The sequence below is a fragment of the Oryctolagus cuniculus genome, chromosome 5 (assembly GCF_051225735.1).
Source record: "Oryctolagus cuniculus isolate XC-2025 breed Fujian yellow rabbit chromosome 5, ASM5122573v1, whole genome shotgun sequence".
In the NCBI taxonomy this organism is placed as follows: Eukaryota; Metazoa; Chordata; class Mammalia; order Lagomorpha; family Leporidae; genus Oryctolagus; species Oryctolagus cuniculus.
The window spans coordinates 11,878,313-11,906,098 of NC_142871.1; the positions used below are offsets into that span (position 1 = coordinate 11,878,313).

Sequence of the window (27,786 nt, forward strand, 5' to 3'; positions counted from 1 at the left end):
ATTTATTAAAAAGATTATCCTTTCTGTACTAAATTACCTTTGCATAGTGGCCAAATAGGTCCTCCATTACTATTTCTTGAAACCAATTCTGATGCAATAATCAATCTGTCTATCGGCTACTAGAATCACACTTTTGTTACTACAGCTTTACAGTAAGTCTTGAAATTAGGTAGTGTATACATTGTACAATCTTGCTATTCTTTTTCATGGTAGTTCTTACTATTCTTGATTGCATTTCCATATAAATTTTAGAATCAACTTTTTCATTTTTACCAATAAATCTGTTGGGATTACTATTGAGATTGTGTTGAATCTACTGTTCAATAGGGATTACTATTGAGATTATGTTGAATCTACAGTTCAATACATAAAGAGCTGACATCTTGTTTGACACTGAATCTTCCCATCTATGAGCATGGAATCACGTCTCAGATATTTACAACTTTTAATGTGAATAATATTTTGTAGATTTTAATGTAGAAGTCTTGCACACTTCATATTAACTATATTTATTTTTATTTTATTCATTTATTATAAGTGGTATTTTTTATTTTCTAATTGCTCGTGCACTGTTCAACAGAAATATATTAAAATTTACAGTTAGGGTTTGTATGCTGTGACAATGTTATATCCACCTGCTAATTCTAGTAGTAATTTGCTAAATTTCTTAGGATTTTTTGTTCACTCAAAGTGTCTGTGAACAAGAATTTTACTACTCCCTTGCTGATGTATATGCCTTTATTTTCTCGGGCTTCATTGCTTGGTGGGAGCCACCAGTTTGATGTTGGATAGAACTGTTGAGAACTTACCGCCTTACATTCTTCCTCACCTTGGCGAAAAAACTGATATCTGACCTTTACCTTGATGTCAGCCGCAGGGTTTCCAGCTTGCTTTTATTAGACTGAAGAAATTCCCTTCTATACTGTGTTGCTGAGATGTTGCTGCTTTATGATGAGGAGGTGTTAAACACTAGCAGATGCTGCTGTGGCCGTATCATTCCTTTTCTTTTTATTCTACATTAATTTTTAAATGGTAAACTAACCTTGCTCTGCTGGGATAAATACTGGTTGATCAAGACATAGTGCCCTTTCTATATTTGATTTACTCACGTTTTGCTGAGGACATTTGTAGCCGTGTTTATGATGGATCTTGCATCCTGTTAGCTTGTAATGTTTCTCTGGTTTTAGTCTAAGGTTTAGCCTTATTTCATGTCTAATTCTCTATTATCTCAATGGGTTTGGGTAAGACTGTGATTATTTCTTTCTCGAATGTGTGGCCTCAAATATTCTATCTGGGAAGGTTTGAAAAATTAATTCAATATTTTAACAAATATAGCAGCTCTGTTCAAAATTGCTCTTACTCACGTCAGGTTTGATAATGTGATTCTCAGAGTACTTTTAACTAAGTGTCCAATTTATTGCTGCAAAGGTAACCACATTCCCCTTAATTTTTTTAATATCTGTAAGTTCTGACTAATAGGTTCTGTCTCATTCCTGAATGTGCAAACAGTATTTTCCAAGAACCAATTTTTGCTTTTGTAGCCTTTCTCTATCATTTGTATCTAATTGCACTGATGGTGATTTTGCTCTTACCTCAATTCTAGCCTTTCTCTGATTATATTTAGTTTGTTCTTTGTCTAGTTTATGAAGTTGAAACTCAGATTATTGACAATCAACTTCTATTCGTTTGAAATACAAGCCTTGAAAACTGGTTAATTGTTGCTTCACCTACATCTGACAAATTTTAAAATACTATGTTTTCATTATTATTTATTTCACAAGACTTCCTAAAATCCATTGTGATTTATTAGTCCAACTGGCTATTTAGAAATGCTTTCTTGATTTTCAAACTTAGAGTGTTTCCTGGTAAATTTTTACTATTGATTACTAATTTATTATGTTCTAACCAGAATGCATAGTTAGTAACCTTGCACTCCTGTGACATTTACTGAGAAATTTGATTACTACTTGATTTCACATAGTAAATGTTCCCTCATGGGAGATCTGGATGGAGTTCATGATCCTCAGCTTTGGTTTCAGTGAGTAACTGTTGTGGGCATTTGGAGAGTGAACCAGCACATGGAAGTGCTGTCTCTCTCTCTCTCTCAAATCTAATCAAATCAAAGAAATCCTCCTTATCACTAATATTTATGGAATACTTAGCAATTTTCTTATTCCTGGATATTTTTAAACATTTGTCTTTTATGAAATATTTCTATTTGTCTATGATGATTTTTATATATAATTTAATGCATTAATATAGGCTCTTCCAAATACTTATGATTCGTGTTTTGTCCACTCATTTAATCACTATTAATATTAAACCATGCCTCTTATAAAAATACACAGTTGGGTTTGCTTCTTTATCTAATCTTGCTATCCATGCCTTTTATCAAATTATCTGTTACATTTACCTTTAATATAATTATTGACATGTGTAAGTCTTCTAGCTATTTTTCCCACATCTATTTTATTTCCTCTTTCCTACCTTTGAATGACTCATTAATTTTATTATTCCATTTAATATCTTCTTTTTTCTTTTTAACAATAAATTGCTTTTTACAATCTTATTTTTATGGTTCCACTAAAATTACAATATATTTCTGTTAACTTATCATGATCTGTTTTCAAGTTATATAATTGCTTATGAACTATGTAATCATGTTCGTGTAACTATGAACTATGGTTCCTTTATTTCTGTGTCAGAATCTTATAACTATATAATTTTATTAAATCCCTCTGCTCCCTGGTATGTTCATTTTATCATATATCAATTTATATAAATTTTTTTACATTTATTTCTACATGTGTTATAAACTCTATAATGCATCTTATTGTGTTTTTTGACAAAACACTGTATTTGCAGCAAAACTGATACACATGTGTACTTCCTTTTTTGTTTCATCTTTTATTTTAATTTTAGCTCTTGCATGTGGGAGAATATGCAGTACTTGTCACTCTGTGTCTGGCTTATTTCACTCATCATAATCTTCAATTCTGTTTGGTTGCACGTGGTAGAATTTCATTGTTTTTATAGCTGAATGATATTCCATTGTATGTGCATGTGTATGTATATATATGTGTGTGATATAGCTATATTTATATAATGAGATACATACTTTTTGCCTTTATCCATTTCCTTTACCCACTCCTCTGTTGGTAGACATTTGAACAGTCACTAGTTTTAAAAGGTATGACAAATTTGAGAATAATGATGTTAGTTTATATTTATTCAAATATTTACCATTACTTGATGCTTTTAATTTTTCCTATGGTACTGGCCTTCCTTTTAACATAATTTCCATTCAGCCTGAACATTTTTCTTTAGCATGTATCTTATTGCAGATGTATTTGTGAATAAATCATTTGACTTGCTGAAGTGAGAGTACATTTTATACTCCATTTTTGAAAAATACTCTTGCTGCATATGGGCTATTCATTGACTTTTTTTCCTGATTTTTAAACATTGCTTTGTAGTCTCCCTTTATTCTGATGTGAAATTGGCTCTTGTAAAATATTGTTGTTCTGCCACATGCATATAGTGTCTTTTTCTCTGACTGCTTTTAAGTTTTTCCCTTTAACTTTGATTACAATGTGCCCCAGTGTGATTATTTTTCTATTTTCCCTTCTTAGGAATAATGAGCTTCAGGGATCCTGGGGTCTGGGGGTTTTCTTCAAACTTGAACAACTTTTGGCACTTATTTCTTCAAATGTGTCTTTCACTCTAATAGCAATTTCTTATCCTTCCTACAGTTTCCTACAAAGCGCTGCACTTTATGATATCCTGCAGGTCACTGAATCTGCGTTCCATACGAAAAGCCTACTTTCTCTGCGCATTGCACTTCATATCATTTCTATTGCCTTGTTGTAACAGCTGTGCATTTATTGTTTCCCTCCCTGATCGAAATTCAGCTTTCAATATCTGCTTCGTAATAATGGCTGGAATTCCTGTCAGCAATCCTCCTTTACAATGAGCTTTAAATCAAGCTTCTCAGTAGAGGTGTTGGAGGGAGATTCAGGCAAAATGAGGCTTCTTTTCTTGGTTTGGCTCCTGCACAGTTGATCGGATATATGGACACCTGATGGAGCTCTGCTCTAGCCATATGCCCCAAATATGCCATTTTTCGGTGGCCCACCAACCCTGACTCAGCCTGGCGCTCCTCTCCCATAGCTCTCCCAATAAGCTCTATGTGGGGAGCAATTGGGAGCAACTCGGACTAGACTAAGTTACTGGAATTAAGACTTATTCTATGCATCTGCTCTCCCACAATATGGCGCTGGGAAGGGAGAAGCAGCTTCTACGCAGCTGCCTCCAGTTCAACCAATAAACAGCAGGACCTGCTCCTGATTGGAGGAGAGCAGCGTACTCGGTGTGTGGGCAGCAGAGTTGGGATTGGTGGAAGAGGACTATAAAGGAGGAGAGAGACAACATGCACCAGGAACATCTATCTGAAGGAACACCTGTGCAGCCCCCGAGAGAGCCGGCCGGTGGTGTGCCGCTCCCCTGCGGAAGTGGGGAAAGTGGCCAGGGGGAACCGCCCTTCCACGGAGGTGGAAGGGACAGTAGCCAACCAGGGAAGAACCAGCAGCAAACCCGGGAAGGGCTGAGCAGACGAAAGAACAGCGCAGGGTCCTGTGTCGTTCTTCCACGAAGACGGGGAGCGACACTCTACAACGGCCAATCGCAGCAGCAAATCCGACTCCTTCTGTGTGTCTGCCCCCACCACCCACCAGTTTTTCTTCTGTGGAACTGCCAATGCATCTGCTTCACATTCAAGGCCACCCACCAGCAGCAACAGACCAACCCTCTCAGCGCACGGCCTCACTGCCACGCTCATCTCTCCTCTAGAGGGGTTGTGTTCACAGCCCTCCAAGTACAGACATTCGATCCACACCGAAAATTTTTTAAAACATATTTATTTATTTCAAAGTCACAGTTACAGAGAGAAACAGAGAGAGGGATCTTCCACCAGCTGGTTCACTCCCCAGATGGTCGCAGTGGTGGGGGCTGGGCCAGGTTGAAGCCAACAGCCAGGAGCTTCGTTCGGGTCTCCCATGTGGATGCAGGGGCCAAAGCTCCTAGGCAATCTCCCACTGCTTTCCCAGGCCATACGCAGGAAGCCGGACCAGAAGTGGAGCAGCCAGGACACAAACTGGTGCCCATTTGGAATGCCGACGTTGCAGATGGCGGATTTATCGGCTATGCCACAGTGTGGCCCTGAAAACTTTGTCATGGCTACAGTTTACCTGCATCCCAGAAGGTTGCTTCTTGATTGCTTAATGACTGTGGACCAGCCTGGCCTGGGAAATCCAGAAAACTCTCCAGTCCAGTGGCTGTACCCAGTCCTCCCCAGCAAAGTCTGATCTTCAGTCTCCAGGAAGATCCTGCTTTCTAGGTTTGTCCTCTATACACCTGCTTTTAGTCCTAGATTACCTTTAACAGTTATTTTGCCCTTCGTGGCCTTCAGTATAGCTTAAGTCTTTACCTTCCTGTTTAAATCGCTTGAGATTGTGGTCTCTTTTCTACACTTGGTTGATACACTTGCTTTCAAGTTAACCAATGTTTCCTCACAGGTGTGCATTTTTTGTTAAATCTATTTGGTGCAATTTTCATTTATGTATGGCATTTTGAAATGTGAAAATATAAGTTGCTATGGTTTTTATTTCTGTAGTGGAATTTCCAAATTTTTACTTCTTGTGTTTATCTTTTTCTTTATTTCTACACTATCACTTGTTTGAAAAATCTAGGACTTTTAAATTATATGCTAAAACTTGCTGCTACCATGTGTTTGAGCTTCTATATTGTCTATTTTAGTCAACTTTTCATTATTTTAAATAAAATACCCAAAAGGAGCAAAAGGAGGGAAGACGGTTTATATCAGCTTGTGGTCCGAGATCAGCTGGCTGTATTAGTCTGGCTTCTGGTGGTGACTGGCAGTAACAGCAGGTGCAGAGGAAGAATCACATGTGAGCCAGGAAACAGAGAGAGATTGACTGAACTTGTCTTAAATAAGCAAGTCTCTTTCAAGAACTACCTTCCAAAGGCAAGTCCTTAATGACCTAAATGCATCCCACTGGGCCCACCTCTTTGCTGCCATAACTAGAGGAAGTCTCCACCCTAATGAATCAACTATTAGCATTAATCCATTAACTGACAACAGGATTTGGGATTTAAACATCTGAGTTCGAGGAGCCAAGTCCTATTAAACCCATGACATTGTCTTTCTTCAAAGGTTATTCTTTTGGGGCCAATGTTGTGGCATAGTGGGTTAAGCCATATGGGTGCCGGCTTTTGTCCAGCTGTTCCACTTCCGATCCAGTTCCCTGATAATGGCCTGGAAAAAGCACAGGAAGATGGCCCGAGTGTTGGCCCCTGATATCCATACGAGGGAACTGGACGAAGCTCCTGACTCCTGGGTTTGGCCTGGCCCAGCTCTGGCCATCTGGGGATCCGGAGAGTGAACCAGTGGATGGAAGATTCTTTTCCTCCCTCCCTCCCTCCCACTCTCCCTCCCTCCCTCCCTCCCCATAACTCTGACTTCGAAATAAATAAATAAATCTTAAAAAAACAAAGATTGCTCTTTTTTCTGGTGGAGATTTGACTGCAGGCTTTGAGACGATGCATCTGGAGCTCACAAAGCCTTTCTCTTCAAGTGCAGCATTTGGGGGATCTCAATGTCACTCTGGCTGCTTGAAACGTGCGTCTCCCAGCACTCTCCAGCTCTTATCTTTGTGCTGCTGTGCACAGCCTCCAAATAGCTGCATTCTTTGAGACCTTACCATTGTACAATATGCTGAACTTAGTGTTTGCTGAAGGATTCAAGAAATCCCATGAGGTTTTGTGGTGTTCTTCCTCTACAACGTGTCCTTCTTTCTGGGAGCCTTCCCTCAAATGCCACCTCACCTGCCTCAGTACCAGCTTCTGCTTTCACCATCCAGAGAGATCACTGGTCTCCATGTGGGCTCAACTGCCTATGCTGAGTTTGCAAAGAGACTCTTGAAGAAACACTGTTGAAGTCACCTTACACATTTTCATTCTTTCCATCATCACAAGGCTGTTATGCCTGAAAACAATGGCCTCATATATGCTGTTCAGTTTTATAGAAGATTTTCATTTTAGGTCAACCTTATGTCTGTCATTTTAAAATAGTTTGAATTTGAAATTACTTTTTTAAATGATTTCTTGGGCCAGCGTTGTGGCTTAGAGGGTAAAACTGCTGCCTGCAGTGCCAGCATTCCATATAGACATTGGTTCAAGTCCCAGCTGCTCCTCTTCTGACCCAGCTCTCTGCTATGGCCTGGGAAAGCAGTAGGAGATGGCCCAAGTCCTTGGGCCCCTGTACTTGCATGGGAAACCCAGAGGAAGCTCCTGACTCCTGGCTTCAGATTGGCCCAGCTCTGGCCATTGTGGCCATTTGGGGAGTGAACCAGCAGATGGAAGACCTTTCTCTCTCTGCTTTTGCCTCTCTATAACTCTGCCTTTAGAATAAATAAATAAATCTAAAAATTTGATTTCATATTCATAATTTAGGTTTCATATTAAAAAATGCAATTTGCATGTTAAAAAATGGGAAAACATCAGAAACACACAAAAGACAAAAACCAGATGTAATTCCAACATTCACAAGTAACTGTTAACATTATATTTTTACTTCTGTCTTTTCAGTACACACATACAATCACAAACCTAAGTATATTTAAGCAAACTTGGATTCATGTTATGTAATACCTGTTTATATAATCTATTTCTCTATTCCAACATTTGATGAACAATTTCACATCATAAAAATCATATTTACAGCCCAGAATATGGCATATTTTGAAATTACTAAGTTTTTACTGCAATATAAACACCATCAACAGAATTATAAGTGGCCTAATATCAAATAATACTCTTAAATTTTCCTTCAAGTTTTAAAAATATCATTTCAAAAGAGTTAATCTGTAAGTCTTCTGATCAGATCTAGTATTTCCTGCAAGTCCTATATTCGAATTGCATTTGAAAAACCAAGCTGAAAGCATTGTAATTGATGTAATTATACTATGATGCTGGATTATCAAAACCACAGAGGTGCATGGTACACAGTTCAACACATCAAACAACTTGGTTCAGGTTCATTGCGCAAGTGACAATGTTATCTTCTAAAACCATAAACAAAACTTGCAGTATAACTAAAGCTTTAAAGAGAGGAAGCTGTTCTCAATTCAGAAGTAATAAAAGGCTAATGTGCTTCTGGCTGTCTGGCTTAAAAGTCTTTAAAAGGCACTGAATAGTATCTTCTGTCTTCTTTTCTTTTCCTCTTCCTCTCTCGCACCTTCACTCACATTGGCTTAGAGGCTAAACTCTCAGCAAACAGGCCTTTCTTTACCTCCGTCTACATTTTTAACACCTACGGAAAACTGTAAATGAAAGAGCTCTCCTGCTTCTCTGTGCAGGAGCCACCTCTGAACTAATTTCACAGGCAAGACCACAGCTGCTGTTCACCCACTTTTGAATTGGCTCAATCTGTCCTGTCTATTGGGGTGGATGTTATCGAGTTGCCTCATTTGTCCATGCTAACATTGATCTTTTGGAAACAAGAAATAGAAAGAGTTGGAATAAAGGGAAAGAAGCAGAAGAAAAAATAATAATTTGTCATCGTTACACGGATCCATCAGGACATCCCCCAAAGTATCTCTGTTCTGATTATTTTGATGCGATGAATCGACTTGCGTTCCCTGCTTCATAAGTTATAGATTACCTTAAAGAAGACATTTAATTTCTCTCATGTGGACACACCCAATGCCCTGACACTCCATTCCTTCTCATCTCAGCTGAAGTAATTTGAATTTTATTTAGCAGCTTTCTACTCATTCAATTTTTATTAATGATATTTTTATTCCTGAGAACATTCTTCATTTAAGGACTGCATATTTCATCATTTAACTTTGCTTTGCCCAAAGAAAATATTAACTCAAATTAATGAAAATGATGATGCATCATTCAAGTTTAAGAAAGTCTCCACTGACTCAGGCAATAGACCCATATTTTGCAGTGAAAATTGAATTTGTCGGAGATTACTGCATGCTCAATCATAAATCAAACAGTGACACATACAGGGCTAGCCTATCTGCGACATCAAGGTACTTCCAAATCAGGTTATGACTTAAACCCACTATCTTAAAAACACATCCTCTATGTTCTCATTAATTGTTAAAAGTAAATGTCACATTTCAATTATGCTTTGTTACAAACTGGATTGCCTTTGTATTCAATATATTTATGCACACACACACACACACTTTACAAAAACAAGCAGAAGAACCACCATATTAACATCACACAGATTTGCAAGAACGGCCCATCTTATAGGTTACCCATGAGGTTTGTTGAATGACACTGGTAGGTCTTGAATAGGATATGACTCCTGAACTCATGCAGGCAGTTAACTCCCAAAGTCAGAGGGGGATGGCAACAAGAGAGTAGAAGTTAGTCCAGCTATGGCATCCAGACCTCACCTTGTGGAAGCTCCTCACGCCGTGCAGGGTTGGCCCTCCTGCCCCCAGGATGTGCTTCTTGTGAGGGGTTGGTTAGAAAAGCCTGAGGTGGGCCCAGCCATTCTCTCTGCTTCCTGGCTCATTGTGTGATTGTCCCTGCACGCACACTCCACCACAGCCATCCTCTGTCCTTACCAGACACAGCTGACCAAACCAATAGGGCCTACCCAATCTTGAACTATGGACACCTAAAATTGTGAGCCAATAGACTGCCTTCCTTCACAAGGAGCTTGTTTTAGGTATTTTGTTGTAACGTCAAAAAGCTGATATTGTTACCATTCCATTTTATGAAAAGTCTGTATACTTCTTAGGAACTCTGAAAATTCCCAGAAGGTTAAGATTTTATGATCACTTCTGTTTGAGCAATTCATTTTCTTTGACCATTTTTTCATTTCACATATGTGGTGTCTCACACACAGAAGACATTGGTTGATTCAGCTCAGTTCTTCCTCTTCTATTGCTGAGTGTTAGAGACCTCCAGAGCTCACTTCTTGCATCTTTTCTCTCTTTGTAAAATATTTATTTATTTGGGAGGCAGTGTTACAGGGAGAGTGTGTGCGTGTGTGGGAGAGAGAGAGAGAGAGAGAGAGAGAGAGAGAGAGAGAGAGAGAGACATGTCTTCCATCTACTGGTTCACTCCCCAAATGTCCACAATGGCTGGAGCTGGGCCAATCCAAAGCGAGGATCCAGGAGCTTCTTCTGGGTCTCCCACATGAGTGCAGGGGCCAAGCACCTGGGCCATCTTTCACTGCTTTTCCAGGCCATAAGCTGGGAGCTGGATTGGAAGTGGAGCAGCTGGGACTTAACTGGCAGGCAGAGGCTTAACCTACTATGCCACAGGCCAGCCCCTTGATGTCTTCTCTTCTCCATCAACACTCATCCCCTCGGTGTCTACGACATGCCCATAAACACTGTCCATATGCTAAAGTAGTAATTCTGTTTGCTGTTAAAACAAATTGGCACACATGGTGGCTGAAAATGACAGACGCTGATCCTCTGTTCCTGGAGGCCGGAAGCCCAAGATCACACCCGTGGGCCACGTCCGAGCTGTTGGCGGGGCAGCCTTCTCTGCAGGGGCACCAGCTTCTAGCGCATGCGCGCCTTGGCTTGTGGTCCCATCGCTCCAGTCTCCGCCCCGCCTCTCCTGTGAATGAAAACTTTCCCTCTACAGAGACACTTGTGATGGCAATTAGCATAACTAGGTCATAATTTAGGATGATCTCTCCATTTCAAGATCCTTAATATAATAACATCTATACACACTTTTTTTTTTTTTTACTGGCTACAGTGAATAGGGCCTGCTGTGTTGACAGAGAGGGCACTGTCTGTTTACTAGAGCTGAAAATTCTGAAAATTCAAGAATATATATCTACAACCTCATGTCTCAACACTAACATTGGAATTAAGCCAGAACCCAACAGGTCTCTCATGACACCTCACTTCCTTCCCCATCATCTTCTCTCACCTGTTTCTTGGGTGCAGACATGCTGGCTTCTCGCAGTTCTACTCTCAGGTTCAGAGAACTCGCTTTCTCACAGGAGGCCGGTCTCTGCTCAAACGTTTCCTCCACCGAGAACCCATCTCTGACCTCTGACCGCCTTCTTTCCTGCTTCATCTCCATCTCACTCTCTGCTGTTCTCCTCCCCCCTCTCCCCTGCTACCATCATTCCCATCCCTCATGTGTCTCCTCTTTCTGCAAAAGCATTTTCACCTCTAAAAGGAAACCTCTCAATCTGTAATATGCACTCATGATATACAAAACCTTGTGTGACCATAAGGAAATATAGTCTTTACTAATTGATAATCTAATTAGCATATGAAATGTTGTACAGTTATAAAAGTACAATGCATATTACAAAACAAGTCAGATAATCATTAGGAGGAGTCATATGCAGTTTCTGCTCATTTTTCTCTAACACTTTTGCATTGAAAGCAACATTCTCTAGACTCTGTTGAAGTAAATAAAAGTAAATATGCCTTTTGGTGCAACTTTCAACTTTTTCTGAGTTCCTTCTTCCTGTCTGCCCCTTACCTAAAATCCCACGCTCTGAAACATTCCTCATTATCTCGCTCTCTTAAAGAAAACAAATAGGGGCTAGAGGTGTGGCTCAGGGAGTTAAACTGCTGCCTGCGACACCTGCATCCCATACAGGCACCAGTTCCAGCCTAGGATACACCACTTCTCATCCAGCTCTCTGCTAATGCACCTGAAAGCAGCATACGAGGCCCTCGTACTTGGGCCCCCGCCATTCACATAGGAGATCCAGATGAGGCTCCCTCCTGGCTTTGAGCTGGCCCAGTCCCCACCACTGTAGCCATTTGGGGAGTGAACCAGTAGATGGAAGATCTCTTCTCTCTCTGTCTCTCCATCTCTTTCTGTAACCCTACCTTTCAAATAAACAAGCAAATAAATCTTCTTTTAGAAAGAACAGAAAAAGAAACAAGAAGAACTAGTTGCATGATTTGGGGGCTCAGCACGAAATGAGTAAAATGTGACCTCTGTTAAAATGTAAAGAGTTTCAGGCTGGAGGCCACAGAGCATTAAACCAATGGCCCAACCCTTCTGAGCAGGGCCCTGAGTGATGGAGGAGCCTGCACACCCGTGAAGTTCAACCTGTGCGAAAGGTTCTTTCAAGAAGATTCTTTAAATGTTAGGAAACTTGAAGGAAGCAGAAAGTGAGATGTTTCTCTCTCTCTCTCTCTCTCTCTCTCTCTCTCTCCCTCTCTCTCTCTCTTTCTTATACACACACACAAACACACACACCACCATGAGTGGTAAGCAGCCACAATTCTCAGGCATCCAGTTCCTTCTAACCCTCCCATGAAAAGGTTCCTTCCCACTGATCCTCATTGGTTGAGAAAGCTTGAAGGTCAACCTATCCCCATAGGGCACCTAAGGTGGGTGGGGTAGCGGGAGTGGGGGTTGTTGTATCATTGAGGGTGCTTCAGACTGACTGGGAACTGGTGCTACAGGGGTCCCATGGTAATCCTTTCTAGCCTGCTTGTGATCTAACAAAAGACCCATCAGAAAGGTGGGGTAGGTAACTTCAAACTGGAAATCAGAGGGATGGGGTTGGCATTCCAGCTCCCATAACACATCAGGTTCTAGAGAACTTTCTCGCCTGGGACATAGCGGTGCCGTGTCTTTGCACTTCTAGAACGTTCTGACCTCCCCTTATCAAAGCATATGAGAAATGAAATCAAAGTTGCCTGCTGGCCACCAGCAGATTACCTGTGATCTGTCTGCTCGTCCTCAGGCAGTTCCAGGACGCTGTGACGTGCCTGGTCCAGAGCGGATGCTCAACCAGTGCATGCAGCCAGGAGCAAGCCAGGAACCCGGCTCTCTGGCTACCCTGAGAGGCCAAGGGGCAATCAGATCCACACCACTGGCTCGGATTCAAGCATTCTTTATATGCAGCATGTAAGCGCGTTTGAAGTTGTGTTTGTGGCCTGTAATTCACTGGGGGAAAAGTAGGAGGCAGCAGGTGCCAAGGAATTTTAGGGGCTTTTTTATCGATATCAAGTTGGCTCCTAGGAACAGAGCGGCATGACCTCCTCTTTAAGAAGTCTGCAGTCATGACTCTAAGCACAGATTGATTGCTGAGGCAGATAGTAAGAGAAAAAGGAAAAGATCTGTGATTCTTTCAGCAGCTTAAAAAATTATTAAAATCCAATAAAAAGCCAATTGTGAGGTTTGTAAACTATCATAATGTCTACACAGAGAAGAAGACGGCTTTATATAAAGTAGGTTAACTTCCCCTTATTGTAAGAGAAATGAATAAAGGGTCAGAGGAGCTATTTTTATTTATTCTCCAGGAGAATTCATAATCCTTATCTACTTATCATCTGAAATAGACCCCAGTCATCGCACTTTTGAATAAGGCCCAGGAGATCAATATCACACGGAACAGATCCTCACTGACTCACAGAGCCCCATTCAAAGCAGAGAGAAAAATCACAATTCCCGTGGCTATAGGGAGTCTCTGAGATCTTTTGTCTCTGGGTCAGTGCTGTTTTGGATAATCACGTAGCTATCCTTATATGACTCCAAGCAGGGAAAAATCTGGGTTTTAAAGAATTGATTGTTGCTTTGACTTTTTAGAGCTATTCATTTCTAAAACCCAGAGCAAGACCCTGTAGTTACAAACTTAAGCGAATCAGACAATTGGATAAATATACACACAAAGAACAAGACCCACTGGGAGCTAAAACGGCTACATTTTGTAACACTATAATTTATACCTTGCATAGCTACAAAAGGGGCAGTGGTTCCTAAATTATCCTTTTTACTATTTTTTTTTTATTTTTCAAAATCATAGTGCATAAAGTCCTCTCTTACACAGAGAAGCCAGTGAGGGGTTGCTGTTATTTCCTCCTCTGGAAAGAACAGTTTCTGAAATGATTGCCTGTGACCTCACGCCCTCGCGCTGATGCGGGCATTGTGCGCGGCTCAGTTAAGGGCTGGTCACTACTCCCGGCCACTGCAGCTTCCTCCTTCTTGCCGCCTGATCAGCATGATGTTTTTGTGGGAACCAAGCCACCCTATGGCTGGATCCTGGACCCCAGCACCACCCAGCAGCTTTTGTTGCCACCCAGTTAATGACAGCTGCGCTGCACTTCCGCAGGCTGCCCCCAAGTGTCCTTGAAGGATTCTGTTTCCTGTTTCATTTCCCAGCTACAGGGCTCCCCTAGCTGGACTCCCAGCAGCACAGCGCTTGTCACTTGTGTGTTTTCACGGTCATTGCATGCTGCACATTCTTCTCTGAATAGTCTGGGGTTGATGGGTAGACAGAGTTCCTAGTTCCCTCTATTACAAATGCTATTTTTGGAAATCTGTTGGAATCTGAATGAAAATTTCCATTATAAATAATGAGAGTTAAGCCTACAGGTGAGTCTATCAAAGCCAAGTGGTAGAACTGAAATATAAATGTGCAATGAAAAAGAATAGACCAATACTGCACTGTGTTTCAAGCTACATGGGATCAACTTTGGGTCCCATCCTAAAAGCCACTTGGTGATTGTCAGAGGAGAGAGGCTAAGAGGAGCTAGGGCTAAACTTTCAACCCACAAGCCCATGTGCCTATGGAGGCTCTAGAATAGAGAAAGCCTGGAGAGTTTGAGGCAATTTGGTATCTGACATTATCTGAAGCAAATCAGACAGTGCTAGGGTCCAACATGAATTACTGCAGACATGTCAGCAGGTGTGTTCAGGATAGCAATTTGGAGACAGCAGGCCAACGATGTGCCTACTAAAAATAACCAATGCCATGACCCCTGACTGTGGCAACAGAAAGGCCACAGGTTGTAGGAAGGGGATCTGAGAAGCCCATCTGTACCTCGTTACCATTTAGAAAGAAAGTGTATTCTATTCTGTCCTACTGCTGAACTCTGTTAAGGACACAACATTTTCCCAAAGTTTCCTGATCACAGAAATTATTTGAATCATTTTGCAAAATGTGCAGTCCCAGATCCTTCTCTGGGACATACAGAATCACAACCTTGTAATCCTGAGAACTACCCATCAGCTTATGGGTATTGCCAGAGATGATAATTCCAGGCCAACACCACATAAAGCTGTGACCTATCAATCATCTGATTTGTGTATACCACTTTTGGGAAAACCATAGAGTGGCACAGCAGACGTGGGTAAGGGGATGAGTAGTGAGCTCAGATGGGGGTGTGATGAGCTCTAGTCCTCTTCCAAAATAACAAGTGGAAGGGAATGCTCATCTAGTTCTTTGCTCAATGAGCATTTTAAAGGTTCTTACATGCAAATTATCCAGTGAGACATTTTCACACGTGTTAATTCATTTCTTTTGTGTATCCCCTGATTGGATCTCATGATGATCACTTTTCTGTGTTCATCTTTCCTTTTGGAAGTCCTATTTTTAATTCATTGAGTTAGTTTTTTCTATTGTATCTCAAACTGCAAAAGTTACAGCCACAGTGCATGAAAAATGCTTGGTAAAGAGGGAAACACATTAAAGTTGCCAATGTGTGTAGAAAAAACAGTCTGTACAGGGTCAGTACTATATATTCAGATCCACTGGGGGTCTCAGGATGTACGCTCTGTAGATACCGGGGGACTACTGCACTGCTTCACATGCAAGGCAGAGATTTCCAACCCCCCCATCTTTTGGATCATTCATCTCACCCGTGTGTTATAACCACTGAATATATTGTTCCTATTTCTACTTTAAACAAATAGTTACCTTCTACATCAACTAAGATTAAAGGAAAAAAAGATTTTTTTTTATGTTCATAGAGTCCTTCTGTAACATTTTTCCTTTCTTCTATTGGTCTGAGTTTCTGACCTTTATCATTTTCCTTCTCTTTGAAGAACTTATTTTAACATTTTTTGCTAAAAAAAAAAAAAAAAAAGGCTGCCAGGAATAAATACTCTCATTTTGTGTTTGTCTAGGAAAGTCTATTTCGTATTCACATTTAAAGGATACTTTCATTTTGTATGGACTTTCAGAGTGTTTTTTTCAATACTGTATTTAAATCTACTCCTTTCTTTCTCGCATAGTTTCTGATGAAAAATATGCTGTAATCCTTGTCCCTGTTCCTCTACAGGTGAGGCTTTTGCCCTGTGATTTTTTTTCAGGATTCTGTCTTTGTCTTTGCCCTTCTTTTTGCACATTGACAAAGATACACTTGGTTTCAGGTTTGGGGTTTTTGTGTGTGTAAGTTTATAACTTTTTTGGGGGGCAGATATAAATAACCCATTTGGTGCTTTTGTAACTTCTCGTATCTGTATTCATTAACTTTAGATGATTTTTGGCCATTATTACTTTACAAAGATGCTTCAAAATGTTTCTGGGGAAAGACCGTTAAAAGAAATTTATTTTTGGTACAATTTTTGAGAATCATGAATACATGAATTTTTTTTTCATCAATGCATTTCACCAGACTTTTTGAAGGCCCCATCATGAATACCTTCTCTCCTTTTCTCTCTCTTTTTTTTTTTACTACTGATGTCCCAATTACACATCTTACAGACCTTATAAGTTGCTTGCATATCTATTCCTATTTTTCGAGTCACTTCTTTGAATTTCATTTTTGGAAGTATATATTAACCTATTTTCAGGCTCACTGAAGACCTGTGTCCAGCCTACTCATGCTCTCGTTAAAAACACTGTTCATTTCTGTTACCATATTTTTTATTTCTAGCATCTCATCACGATTATTTCTTATAGTTTCTATACCTCTGCTTACATTATCCATATGTTCTTGCCTGCTACTTTTTCCATGAGATCTCATACCATATTAATTATAGTTATTTTAAATTCTCTATCAGATAAATGTAAGATCTGTGTCAAATCTGAGTTTTGTTCTGATGCTTGGATTATTTCTTTAAATTGTGTGTTTCCTGAATCTTTAGCATTCTTGAAATTCCCATTTTATGTTGAATAATAGGAACTGAGGTAAACAGGCCTTTAATGTGAGAGGTTGTGTTAACCGGCTAGGATTTAGGCTGTGTTAAGTGTTTGCTGTAGCTACAGGTGCCAAATTAGTGTTGTTATTTGATCTTCCTGAGGACTTTGGCCTACTTTAAACACTCCTCTTCAAAGAGTTTATTCCTTGCAGCTCTTTCAGCTATAACCCATGGCTGGAATACTGAAGTCCGACAGGTGTTGTGGGGAAAGGAGTGTATTCCATGATCTTCTAGATAAATCTTAAACTTTTAGTGGTCTTATTTCCTTTGGTTGTGATCTCCACAAGTGTTTTATTTTCCCTCACTTTAGATAAGACAGGAAGGCTATGAATAAGCATTTGATTCTGTGAAGACGTTACTTGGTAAGCCTGCATCTCCTATCAGAGGGCCTGGGTTTGGGCCCTGCTTCCTCTTGCAATTACAGCTTCCTTGTAATATGCACCCTAGGAGATGGCAAATGATGACTCCAGTACTTGGGTTCCTGCCACCCATGTGGTAGGCCAAGACTGAATTCCTAGCTCCTGGCTTCAGTCTGGCCCAACACCAGCTGTTGAAGGCATTTGGGGAGTGAATCAGCAGATGGGAAATTTCTATCTCTTTACCTTTCAAGTAAAGAAAATAAATACATTTTTGAAAATGAAACTATTGTCAAATGTAGTCCTCCTAAAAGATACAGGAAAGTCGGAAGGGGCTGGAGTGCAATAAGTCCTTCCTCCAAGTACAATAAAGCTCTAATGAAAGTCCCCCAGAAGTAGGTCTTTGTAATGAAGGATGCACCGAATGCATTTCACAGGATTACCTTCGAGGGAACCTTTCCCTGCTCTCCCCATGAGGACCTGGCGAAGTTCTTCTTGGAGGTAAAATCTAGGAAAGCGTCCCCACCCTCCACATCAGTACTTCTGCCTCCCGGAATGTCTTACTCTCACATCAGTCTAAACCCAGCCTCTAGCAAATCATCACAATGACTGTGACCACTCTGTGGCCCCCGCTGCATCGGCTCGACGTAGGCAGGTCTCAGCTGTTACTCTCTAGGTTTATTTCTCTCTCTAGATTACAGGATGACTGCCATAAGACTGCAGTACTCTGATGGTCCAATTCAGTCATGGATTTTTGGTGAACTGAACTTTTTTTTAATATTTGTTTATTTAAAAGGAAGAGTGACGGGGTTGGGGGGAAAGGGGCTTCCATCTGCTGGTTACCCCCCAAATGCCAGCAACAGTCAGGACAGAGCCAGGATGAAGTCAGAACCTCAGGATTCCATCTGGGGTTCGCACATGAGTGGAAAAACCGAAGTACTTGGGCCATCAGCGTCTACCTTCTGCAGTACCTTAGCAGAAAGCTGGATCAGAAGCACAGAGTAGCCAGGACTTGAACTGGCAGTTAACATATGGGACACAGGGCATCCCAAGGGACAGCTTAACCCACTATACTACAATGCCGGCCCCTATTGAGTTTTTCTTGGTGTAAGGATTGAGATAATTATGTCCAGACACTTGACATGTTGGAGCTGAAATCAGAAGTCCACATCAATCACTTTAAGAGCTTTCCAGATGTCTCTATTAATATACCCAGGATTGATAACCATTAGAGGAAAGCAAAAAGGATTTGCCTCCTGATCTGACTCTTGGAACCTTCCCAGTGAGCAGCTACAAACGGCTCTTTCTGAAACTGAGTTTCTACACTTGTTGAATAGGGCACTTTGTACCTTATGGGGTTCTTAAGAGAATAACATAGACCTATTATCGCCATACAGTAGCTTTCCATTCCTTTCATTCTAATTAACACTCACGGAATACTTATTTGATATTGGGTGCGTTCAAGCAGTGGGCCTGTACTGGCTCATTTTACCTATGTAAAGTCAGTTGAAGAAGAAAGTCATTCTACCCCAAAGAGGCACAGAGAAATTCAGTACCTTGCCCTGATACATACAGCTATAAATGGTAGACCTGGGGGCCAGTGCTGTGGCATAGCGGGCTAAGCCCCCACCTGGGGTGCTGTTATCCCAAATGGGTAATGGTTGGTGTCCCAGCTGTTCCTCTTCCAATCCAGCTCTCTGCTTATGGCCTGGGAAAGCAGTGGAAGATGGCCCAATTGTTTGGGTCCCTGCACCCATGTGGGAGACCCAGAAGCAGCTCCTGGATCCTGGCTTCGGATTGGCCCAGCTCCAGCCATTGCGGCCGTCTGGAGAGTGAATCAGTGGACAGAAGATCTCTGTCTCCTGCTCTCTGTCTGTAACTCTGCCTCTCAGGGATGCAGAACTTGAGTCTCTACCTTCTTTACTCTATTTTCCTTGGAAGGGATTTCCACATTGGGTTTAGAAATTACTGCCTAGTTTAGTTAAATTGAATGATAATAAAGGAAAAAATTTTTTTGAAGAATGTCTCTATCTGTAAGATTTATATTTGTTTAAAAACTTGTGTTGATGAGTCTTTTAGCCAACTGAAATGAACTGCCCTTCAATTGGAAAATGTTTTCTACATAAGTCTTCCTCAATAAATGCAGGTTGGGATCCAGACTGCAATTCTCTTTTAATATGCTCTTATTTTTATTAGAATAACTTATAGATGTTGACTTTGTTTAAGATACTCTGACTTTGATACACTTCCATTATTCTATTCCTTTCCTTTCCTTTCCTTTCCTTTCCTTTCCTTTCCTTTCCTTTCCTATCTCACTCTATTTAACCCACATACCTGGTTGGAGTACAGTAAGGAAATATGTTCCGATGCAATCAACCATTCCCCCGTTTGATAGTTGTAACTAATTTTGAATTACTTTCTTAAATGCTTTAGCCAGGAGGTTATATTTCAAAAGGGAAATTTTGGCTTCTTAACTAAATAGTTCCTCAATTACATAAATCACTTAGGCATACCTGTAATTTCAATATGAGGACATGACAACACATTATTTGCTGCTTATAAAATAAAATCATAGTCATCTACTCATTATTTTATAACAGCTTTATTGAAATAACTCATCACTAGTAGAGCATTCTCAGAGTTAAAAACTAGAAAGTCAGATTTCAAGAACTATTTTAGATGCTCAAATTAATTTTATTAAATATTCTGAACTGAAAGCTATCTAACAATGCAGAAAATTGTCAAAATGAAAATTCTCTTGCAGTAGCCATTAACATTTTATCTGCCATTCTGTTGCAAATCATGCTAAGGCAGATGCCTAATCACAGGGCAGCATTTCTATGTGTTTAGATTATGATAAATTCATAAAACTAATATAGACTTCAAAAGCATGCCAGATAATTTAAAACCAAAATGCTCTGTGTGTTTAATGGACTAATATTCTACTAATTGAATCTTTTGTTGCTTACTGTTTAGGGAATTCCAAAAGGTTTCCCTATATCCAACACATGATTGGGGTTTCTTCAATGAGAACTGGGATACAATCTGTTCAGACACCTTTATTATCCGAAAGAGGCATCACAGTGAAATGTATGGCTCCATTGTAACCTAACACAATACAGTGATTTGCAGTATGGTGATTACCACTGTGATTTGATTCATTAATTCTCAGTAACAGTTGTTAATCAGCTCATTAAGCAAGTATTGTACAGAAGATTTCAAGCAGGGAACCTCTTAAAAACCACTAAATATCTTCTTTTGCAGGGGGAGGAAAAAGGAATAAAGGCTTAACATCAGAGGAGTGGTCTATAAATAAGATTGTTTTCAACTCTGGCAAAGTTTCAAATAATTGTACTTTCATAAAACTACAGAAATTTTCAAAAAGACGTGTTCATAGTAAGAAAGCACCTCACCTTTGTCCCTCCTGGGCTTTGCAACTACTTTGCTATTACGATACAAAAAGGAATACTGGCCCTGCATCTCATACTTCACCAAAATGCTGAACCTTGCCCCTGCTTCTGTAACATGTAATTCAATAATGTGTTCAGTTATTGAAAATTTTGAATATTGCACTAAAATACAATTTTAGTATTTTATCAATAGACTTTTAAGCACTTATTTTTTTTTTGAAATATGCAATATACAAATCCCTGTGAGTGACAAGCAAGTTCAAATGCTTTAGCACTAACAAAACTTAGGACTTACTTCTAGGTTTACAAAGAAATTTTATATATAGGACTTAATTTAATCCTTACAAATCTGGAAGGATATTACTATTGGCCCAAATTTAACCATAAGAAACCTGAAGTTCAAGTTAAAGGACTTACCCAAGGGACATGTTTGTTTGTTCAGTTCTGATAACCACAAACCCCCCCCCCCCCCCCGCCGTTGTTTCTACTAAAACACAGATTTTCTTAGAAACTAATCAGAGGCTGCCAGCCTCCCCATGGGACTGTGTCTTGTTATTGTTAAAGGAAAAACTGTTAGCGCTATTTGTTAAGGATGGTAGGGAAGATTTTAGCCAAGGAGGGTAGAGGTTGCAGAAGGAGAGAGAGCTGGGACTCAACTCCCAAGTACAAGAAGGGAAAGTAGGAATTCATAGGCTAAGCACCGGCTGGGAGGTGTGTGATGGAAAATCACTAGGCAGCAGGGCAGCTGCTAAACTGACATAACAGGATTTTTGCTGAAGGCAGGCTGGAGTGATAAGATATCAAAGGTGCTATGATGAGGGGTTCCAGGAAACTGACTCATCAGAATTCTTGCTAAAATTGGAATGCAAGGCCTCAGGGTAGAGCCCAAGGTTGGAGGCTTGTCAGAGAGAGGATATAGAGACCCCTCTACAGGTAAGCCAAGGAGAAAGAACCCATTCTCCTTCTACTGAAACTCACGTTTTCTCATGACCTAAGCTGAAGTTAGAAGACTTTGCACAGGAATGTGTCTTGTCATCCAAAGCTCAGAGGGAGGAAATCGTAAAATTCAGGGTAAGAGTTCTGTTAACAGAAGGTGTAAAATCAAACTTCCAGGAAAGCTTTTGTGCATTGTTATTCACTTTTGCAAACACAACCGTGACCCACACCTCCCAACACATCACCTGTCCAGGGTCAGGCAAACTAAATGACTGAGCAGCTCACTGAATTCAAGCCAATCAAGCATGTACCTGGACTGACTCCGGCAGAATTCCGATACCAGCCTCCTGCAGCCTTCAAGGTGAATGCCTCTTGAAGCCTGACACGCACGTGAAGTCTCTCTCCTGAAATGAGGAGACAGCTTCCACTAATTGCTCGCTCATGCGTACACGCAGGGTGTGCTTCATGGTCCACCTGGCTGCTTCCACTTTGCAGTGGCCTAAGCACAAACAACAAAAATAAGCTCACGATTTGCATGAAAAAACAGGATATTGATGAATTCCAAACACATTTACCCAATTTATATAAAACAGTCCAAGTAGGTATTTTACTAATTTTAATTTCAGTTTCTTATGTATTGATTGATCAGTATTAATTTTGATTTGCCAGTTATTATATTAGTTCTGCTAATCAGTGATTGTATCGTTCTGTGTATTAGCTCTAGTGTTTGTCAGCCTGTTAATTTCAGCGAATATTGTCTCAGAAACTGCAGGTGGACAAATTGCAGAATTAGTTGGTAATGATATAATATACAATATTACCTTAGTAGCTGCTTTAAATAACCATAGTAATTATAATTATAGAATTTACTTATATTCTTTTTTTTTTCAAAGAATTTCAAACTGCCTATGCAAGGCCTCATGTTTTTTATTTTTTTTTTTGAACTTTTATTTAGTAAATATAAATTTCCAAAGTACAGTTTATGGATTACAATGGCTCCCCCCGCCCATAACTTCCCTCCTACCCTCACCCCTCCCATCTTCCACTCCCTCTCCCATTCCATTCACATCAAGATTCATTTTCAATTCTCTTTATATACAGAAGATTGATTTAGTATATATTAAGTAAAGATTTCATCAGTTTGCACCCACACAAAAACACAAAGTGTAAAATACTGTTTCAGTACTAGTTATAGCATTACTTCACTTTGGACAACACATTAAGGACAGAGATCCTACATGAGTAGTAGGTACACAGTGACTCCTGTTGTTGACTTAACAATTGACACTCTTGTTTATGGCGTCAGTAATCTCCCTAGGCTCTTGTCATGAGTTGCTCATGTTCTATGCTAATAGAATGAAAATAGGGACAACATCACTGGAAAGGTTACTTCCCCACTGTTGGTGAGGACCATGCTTCTACAATTTCTACATACTATACCTAACACTGTCCTCGTATATAACTTCCATAGAACAATCAGACCAAAGACTGAATTAGGTGTTATCAGATTTCTAGAGGAAAGAAAAAACAGTATTAAAACTTCCAAAGTGGCTCCCGGGTACCTCCTTTTGTATTCTCACTCCATCTGCTATGCCGCCATGTGTGTTTTCAAAGTTATATTTTGTCCTGTATCCTATAAGTATTATTGTTCCCTTTGGCTCTTGTTCAAACCAGAAGCTGACATTCCATAGACTGTACTTTGGGAAATCCTGCCCAAGAGGAGGTAGCTCATCAGGGAATCAGATTTTCCATTTGGCTTGGCTGTTAAGACAGACCCTTGTGACACACACATCCTGTTATCAGTAGGCTTGGGTTTGATTCTCCACACACTCTTGACTCCAGCTTCTGTCTCATGCATCATGTGGAAGGCAACAGGTGATGTATCAAGTATTTGAGTCTCTCTCACCCAGATGGGGGACCTGGATTGAGTTCCTGGCTTATGGGTTCCTACTAGCCTACCCATGGTCATTTGGGGAGTGTCTGTCTGTCTCTGTCTTTATCTCTAGCTGTCTCTCTCTTTGCTTCCTTCTCAAAAAGATAAAATAAATAAAAAAAAAAAAAACCAGTTTTACTTTGCATATTGTTTCAGTAAGAACATTGATCACATCAGTGCCAATTCTGCTTTGCAATCTCATGGAGCCACTGAGGACAGGAAGTCACACAAGGGAACTTCAAAAAGTTCATGGAAAGTTGAATTAAATGCTAAATTTATTTTAGTGCCAACTTCTTTGGAATGTCTGCATAGCTTTCTTTCATAGCCTCTTATATAAGTCTCTGAAGATGTCAAATTCAGACCAGAAACCTATCCAAATTTTCTGCAAATTATGGGCAGGACAAAAAATTTCAAGCATCATGTTCCACTCTGGGAAACAAAATCAAGATGGCTTTATGAACCTAGAGGATCAGAAAGTTGGGCCTGGTGTGGAGTCTCATAGGAGGAGTAGGATAAAAAGACCCAGAGTGAGAGGAATTGTGTTTATTTTATCTGAAATACAAGGCAAATCTTGCAGCCTAAATGAAATTTATGGACATGACACTTTGCATCCAGAGCTCTCCGCTGTCAAGTTCCAAGAGAGAAGTGTTAGTCATTGGGAGGTGTGAGCCCACTCAACTGACATATCTAGAAAGACAGTAGCATTTCAAGCCAGTGTCATAGACTTAGTTCGTACAGTTACACATTACAGCTGTTCAAATAATACAATTTAAACTTGCCAGGCCGGGCTGACAAGTAGCACAACTTACGATGTTTTATTATTGCAAATCTTCTTGGCCACTCTACCTGCAAAGGGGCAGCCTGGAGTCAGTGGGCACGTGGCATACTGTGTTGGACATGCTGAGCGTGAGCTGTGGGGAGAGGCCCAGACTCAGGATTCAGCAAGGAATGTGAGGAGAATTCCTGCTGTGGATGCGATTAAGAGTAAAATCGGTTACTGGTATAGGAATCTGGCAGATTCATGGGCGAGGGATGAGCTCTTACTTAGAGGACCCTTAAGAATAAGAAGAGGGAACACCAAAAACACCGTTAAGTTAGGATTGTTAGAACCCCTTGTACAATATGGAGGAGGCTCAAAGTCAGAGACTTCTCCAGCATAAACCATTGTTCAAAGTGGACTCCTTCAGGCTTCAGCAAAACCTGGCTGCCATAGGATCATGTGACAGTAATTCTTTCAATTAAAAAAAAAATAACTAAATATTGTTAAAACTTCTCTAGGTTATGTGGTCACTTACTGAGATGGTTATATCCAAGGGGACACCAAATAATACATGAAAAAGTATGTTACAGAAAAACTACGTATGGATTTCAAAAATGTTTACACCAAAATAAATGTAAAATTTAATTCCATTTTCCAAGATTTTTTTTAATGTACCTACATACAACAGGGCCTTTATCACCTAAAGCAAAACCCAAACAAAACCTTCAATATAATCATAATTCATTGTGTTTCTGCTTATAGGAAAAATATAGGTCAATCAAAAGAAAACATGCTGTGATCAAATATTGAGTTAAAAAACAACTTTTAGAATTCATACTACATTTTTCTAAATCAAAAGGGACTTTATACCTAATTATATCCCTCCTCAGGCAATGAAATGTCCTAACATACTCTGAATGATTTTCAATAAGGAGAGAAACATGTTAGAGTCATATGAGTGAGGTCCTTTGGATGCAAGTCCCAGGAAACCCAACCCAAATAGGCCCATGTAACTGAATTCCAAGAGGACCAGGAGCAGGTGGATTGGCTCAGCAGGACCTATTCTCCATCTTCAGATTCTGCTGCCTCCATTTGATTCAATTCTTAGACTTTGAGTTGTGACAAAAATCGTTATCTGCAGCCTGTAACCTGCTTTCCCAAGGTTGAAATACAGGGGAAAGAATATTTCTTTCCCAGAAACGATACCAGCGTTAGGTGGCATCTGGTTGGCTCTAATTGGGCCCCTGTTTTCTAAGAGACTAAGACTCTCTGATGGGGAGACACGGGACAGCAAAACACCAAAAGTCCACAGCAACTACTAAATAGTCATTGATCATGACCATGAGCTCCCATAGCCTGTGCACTTGATTCTTTCTTTTTTTAAGATTTCATTTATTTATTTGAGAAGTCAAGTTACAGACAGAGAGAGGGAGAGACAAAGAGAAAGGTCTTCTATCTTCTGGTTCACTCCTCAAATGGCCACAAAGGCTGGAGCCAGGCTGATCTAGAGTCAGGATCTTCTTCCGGGTCTCAGATGTGGGTACACAGGCCCAAGCCCTTGGGCCATCTTCTACTGCTTTCTCAGGCCACAGCAGAGAGCTAGATTGGAGGAGGAGCAGCCGGGTCTAGAACCGGTGCTCATATGGGATGCCGGCACTGCAGGTGAAGACTTAGCCCACTATGCCATGGTGCCAGCCTTAAGCACTTGATTCTTATGGATATTTTTATCCTTGACTTCCTTCAATATCTGACACATAGTGGATATCCAATAAATGTCACCTTAACAAAAGTGATTTTTTTTTCATTAATTGACAATCCAGAAACTAATAAACTTACTGGGAAAAGGTTTGAACTTAGGACATCCAAAGAGAAATGAATACAGGACAGGGCTTGCACGGGATCAGAACACCATTTCTTGCATTACTTTCTTTTCTTTTAAAGATTTATTTATTTATTTGATAGAGTTACACAGAGGAGGAGAGGCAGAGAGAGGTCTTCCATTGGATGGTTCACTCCCCATTTGGTTATAACGGCCGGAGCTGCGCCGATCCAAAGCCAGGAGCCAGGAGCTTCCTCCAGGTCTCCCAAGCAGGTGCAGGGGTCCAAGCACTTGGGCCATCTTCTACTGCTTTCCCAGGCCATAGCAGAGAGCTGGATCAGAAGTGGAGCATCCAGGGCTCAAACCGGCACCCATATGGGATGCTGGCGGTTCAGGCCAAGGCATTAACCTGCTGTGCCACAGCGCCGGCCCCTCTTACGTTACTTTCTAGGGAACACTTGCTCCTTGAAATGCTTTGTGAGGGAGTGAGTTTGGGAAATGATCACTGCCTATGCCTCTCTTGACGCACAGGGATTATCATATCTGGGGCCGGCATTTTGGCGAATCAGGTAAAGTCTCTACCTGCATGTCCCAGTTGCTCCTGCTCCACTTCTGATCCAGTTCCCTGCTAATGGCCTGAGAATAGCAGCGGAAGATGGCCAAAATGTTTGGGCTCCTGCACCCAGATGGGTAACCCTGATGAAGTTCTGGGCTCCTGGCTTCAGTATGGCTCAACTCTGGCCACTGGGACCATCTGGGGAGTGAAGCAGCCAATGGAAGATCTGTCTCTCACTGGCTCCCCCGAGAATCCCCTGAGTAATTAAGACTGACTTAGTTTGTGATTAATGTTTCCCAAATTTGCATGTCAAAGGATTTGTCATATGATTCATTTTGGAGGCAACAGCCTGGAGTTTTTCAAAACAGAACTAGAGAAATGATTATCAGAGTGGCTGGTTTAGGTAGTGAGTTTTCAGACACATGATGCCATTAAGAAAAGATTTTCAAACAACAGAAATGTTCCTAAATAGGGAATTATTAAATAGATTGTCAAGAATGGAATATAAAAAAGCCATAAAAATCAGCAAAATCTATGTTTGCTGACATGGAAAAGAGTCCATGCATATTATGTAGATAAACAAGTTGCAAATCAAGTATCCATGGTCTTATTATATTTTTTAAATAAAAAATAAGTAGATATCTGTACACACAGAAAAGTCTCTAAAGTTGTACAACAAAAAGCACGCAAATGGGAGTGTGTTTATGGCTGGCCTTTATATTCTTCTTTGAATCTCTGTTATTTTCAGGTTGTATGTGTCTTTGTGCATTTGTGTGTGTGTGCACACTTCTGTTTTTCTGGCCATTAGCATGATTTTCTCTATAAAGAATATTTATCTTAATTAGTCCAAAAATTCACACAGTATTAAGGATTACTGTGTACTTTTCACACCTTTCCCTTTCCAATTTGAACATAAGTTGATGCACTTTAACATCATGAACAATTTCAACCTCATATGCCTTTATTCTTTTCTCAAAAATAAAACTACTTCTGGTGCTACAGAAGTCAAAAAGAAAGGTTTGTAGGCAGAGCACTTCAAAAA

The 27,786-nt window shown here is 40.4% G+C and overlaps 1 long non-coding RNA gene across 2 annotated transcripts in view; it reads right to left on the reverse strand.

The window, feature by feature from the left end:
- The window catches only part of LOC149126410 (uncharacterized), a 46,958-nt gene extending 24,814 nt beyond the window's left edge, over positions 1–22,144 (reverse strand). The window contains exon 1 of one of the 2 annotated variants that reach the window (XR_016233386.1): positions 21,988–22,132. This is a non-coding gene — a long non-coding RNA (uncharacterized LOC149126410). Of the gene's footprint in view, positions 1–21,987 lie in introns of both variants that reach the window. The other variant, XR_016233387.1, reaches the window with a different exon arrangement.
- Between the last annotated feature and the right edge of the window lie 5,642 nt (positions 22,145–27,786).